The sequence below is a fragment of the Anastrepha ludens genome, chromosome 4 (assembly GCF_028408465.1).
Source record: "Anastrepha ludens isolate Willacy chromosome 4, idAnaLude1.1, whole genome shotgun sequence".
Taxonomy (NCBI): domain Eukaryota; kingdom Metazoa; phylum Arthropoda; class Insecta; order Diptera; family Tephritidae; genus Anastrepha; species Anastrepha ludens.
Window position 1 is genome coordinate 112,358,284 of NC_071500.1, and position 3,826 is coordinate 112,362,109.

Here is a 3,826-nt window from a genome sequence, read left to right on the forward strand (position 1 = left end):
TTTAACATGAATTTAATAAGATTTACTAAGTCAAATATTAGTTTTCCGAAATAAGGTTTTTTTTATTGACAGAATTTATTACAGCAATTCCCAAATTATTGTTTTGATTGGAATTGTTTTGTTTTTGTTTGCCAGAAATCGGAATTTCAAACAGCTGCATAAGTGTGTATGGAATGAGTGACCATCAATAAGCTCAGAGAAAGAAACTTATTTTGATAAGTTAAGAATTCAGCCTTACTTTTTTATTGGAAGTGTGAAACTTAACAGAAATCTTAAGCGTAAGTTAAGAGTGAGAAAAACATACTTTTGAATATTGTAAAATATCAATAGAAAATTCATTTTAAGGATAATAATTAAAGTGTCAAGTTTAGAGTTACTTGCCACACCGGGAAACGATCCCGCGCCTTCTGGGTGAAAGTTCGATATCCTAGCCACTAGGCCATTGGGACATTCGGGAGTAAAAATTTCCAGAAATATTTTCTCGCTTTGTAATTCTTAGATTATTTTAAATACTTTTCGCTTGTAAACTTACATCAACTCTTGCAAATATTGATATCCTTCGTGTGGATAAAAATTATCTTGTAAGTTGAGAGTAAAAATATTTTTGTTGTGTATTGCCTTTTAGTAGCCAGCAGCCAGTAGCCAGCAGCCAGTGAACTAATGTTAATATGCGAAAATATAGAGAGTTCTGTTATAAAGTAGATATAAAATACCACAACTAAATTGACAGCCAAAAATAATTATACGAAAATTTTAGAAATTAAAAATGTGAAGGAAAAAATTTCCCATACCGGGAATCGAACCCGGGCCTTCTGGGTGAAAGCCAGATATCCTAGCCACTAGACCATATGGGATACGCTGACAATAGTAGGCGTGAGTAAATACTAGTGGGCTCGGGCGGTCACTGTTCTGTTATACCTCGCCTTCTATGGTGATTGCAGTTTATGTAGATCATTTTTTATGTCAGATGCATTTATATTTGACGCCTTTGAACTACATAGGATAGCTAGGCGGGTCACATTTTCTGATAGCGAGTTGAACAGTTCGATGAAAAAAAAGATTTTTTTTCGGTTCAAACATCAGTCAAATTTCTGTTGATGCCGCTTTACCGTGAAGATACAATTGAAGATACCCAATTCTAATTATTTCTGCATAGCGTGTGGAAAGAATTATTTAATCGAGTCAGATGAAATTTTAAAATTTTTTTCAATGCATCAATGGCTATGGGCGCGATCAAAAAACATTTTTGATTAAAACTCGGTTTTTTTACAAAAAAGCTTTTGGGTAATGATCATTCAAAATGTTCTATCTTGCCAAATAAATTAATTATTCTAGTTCCGGCTTAAGCTACACTCATAAAGTTCATAAGCTTTTTTGTTTTTCGTTTTCAGATTAGTCCAATTTTTTGAGGGGGCATTCTTCTACGCCATTTTTTAAATAAGTCAATATTGTTTTATTATAAAGATGCTTTTCTGGTTTTTATAGTGCTATTTTTTGACGGCATTATTTGACATGGTACGTTTTTTTTTCACATTTTGCCCGCACTACAAATTGAAATTATCATAAATTATCCATGTTAGCTGGATTCGCCGTCTTTGCAATAAAAAATGTCATAATGAAAACCAGGCATACATATTTAAATATGCATACATATCTACAAAGTCTAAATAAAGTTGTTTATTGCTTTAATGGTTTATTAAATTTACGCATACTGGACCACCAGTTCTTCTTCATGCGCCAAACTGAATAATATTGGTGGAATATTTGGCCAAACTGAAATGACTTTTTGACACGGTTTTCCAAATTAGCTGCTATGTTTTGAAATGAAAATATAAATTATAAGCATTAAGTTGTCATTGAAGTACATACTTAAAGCCTCTACAATTTTGCTACATTAAATAAAACCGATAGTTAGTTTCATGTCGATGGCTGAAGAGAACTCATTCGCTTAGAATTGAAAATATTGCACACAAAAAAAAAAGGTCCAAACTAAGAATATGTTTTAAAATATTACTTCCCATACCGGGAATCGAACCCGGGCCTTCTGGGTGAAAGCCAGATATCCTAGCCACTAGACCATATGGGATATGATAACTAATCGAACTATGTTCCCCTGATAAGAAGTGTGTTTTAGATATTAATGCGTAACTTCCATAAAAATTATTTTATTACAATTTTTGTGTATTTATAAAAAAGGTGGAACCACTTTATTAACTCACGAATTTGCGTGTCATACTTATATTTAATTTACTGTTATGAGTTGCATATGGTTTTTGTTACATATTAATGAGTAAGTTTACCCATTTAAAAATAAAGGTAGAAGTCCGAATTCGAGCTAAGCTATAGATATGCACAAACGTAAAAAGATAAAAATTAGTCATACTTCCGTTGTTGGAGCAAACTTATTTCAGAAAAAATCAGATGATGCATCAAAAAACTGTTTTGTGGTTCTTAATATAAAACATTTTCATGCATAGTTCCGAACTTTACAATTTATATACCTTTTAATTTGTCTCAATCAAATAAAATTAATTGCTTGCATTCACCTAAAATCTTTGCTAGACAAATTTCGGACGACTGAAGTGCCTACAACTAAGTTTTTTATAGATTTCGTCATAGCTGTAGACCAAAACCGAATCACTCTTCTGCCGCAGCGGATATGCTACCTTGACCAAAAAGTTCTCGAAACGACCGCTGATGCTCTAAGGCAACTGATTTGAGTTCCATTTGTTTTTTTTTTTGTTTGTTTGGTTGCCACGCATGTGGTTATTTTTTATTTTACCGCCATTGTACAATTTACGCAGTCTTGAAATCTATCTCTTCACGGTTTCCTATTTTTTATCGTTTTAAAATTGGATATAAATTTGCAACAACGAATTTTTATTAAATTTTGTGTTAAAATTGGATTGAATGGTACGAAAACCTTAGAAATGTTGGGAAACTGTTTCGTTAGTGATACTCTAAAGAAAAGAGCCGATCACGAGTGGCATGAAGGCTTCAGCGTTAGCTCGCCATCGATGTCGCACACTGTTGAAAACACCTATTAAGTGAAAGAAAAGTTTATCAGTAACCGTAAATTAACCATCAAAGAACTGACAGAGGACTTGAACATTGCTTATGGATCCGCTCAGGACATTATGGTTAATAATTTGGGCTTGTGACGTGCCCTTGCCCTACTCAATGTTGGTCCCAGTTGGTTGAGTTTTTTCATGCAAAACAGAGACGATGTTCATATCCAAAAAGTCATAATTTCCTAGGCCAAATCTTAAGGAACATTCACCAAGCGCATTATTACTGGAGACGAGTCGTGGGTGTATGAGTACGACAGGCAATCCAGACATTAGTGACGAGTGATTAGAGAGCTTCAAATAAACCTAGAGCAAAACATCTACGTTGGTTTCAGTCAAAAAATAAAGCGATGCTTATCATTTTTATGTGCGGTATGTGCTTATACACGTATTTTATTTTCCGCTACAAGAGTTTTGCTCTGTTCAAAAAAGTAAACGATGGCAAAATATTTATCACAGATTTTTCAGTATAAATGAAGGTGATGGGTTTCCTTTAAGTTTCTTAAATAGCTGGTTGAAGCTATCAAGCAGACTTCCAATTTTTACTGGCACAAACAGCGTGAGCTGCATTCAAAGTTTTTTTCAGACCTTAAAAGAAATTACTGAAAAAATTACGTCCCACCCTTTTTTACCTTTCTCCGCAGTGTATAAATTTGTATTTTGTATTTTCTATAGCCAACATCAGTGCCATAGCAACGTTCGTGGCCTCCCTTGCTGCTGTTGCTTTCGCTACTCGTTCGCGTATCAATCAGTGTTAT

General features: G+C 33.8%; 2 non-coding genes across 2 annotated transcripts; both read right to left on the reverse strand.

Annotated features, from left to right (window-relative positions):
* Window positions 1–782: 782 nt before the first annotated feature.
* On the reverse strand, window positions 783–854 carry Trnae-uuc (transfer RNA glutamic acid (anticodon UUC)). The gene has a single exon. It is a non-coding gene; the product is annotated as a tRNA-Glu (tRNA).
* A 1,160-nt stretch (window positions 855–2,014) lies between these two features.
* On the reverse strand, window positions 2,015–2,086 carry Trnae-uuc (transfer RNA glutamic acid (anticodon UUC)). Its single transcript has one exon. It is a non-coding gene; the product is annotated as a tRNA-Glu (tRNA).
* Between the last annotated feature and the right edge of the window lie 1,740 nt (window positions 2,087–3,826).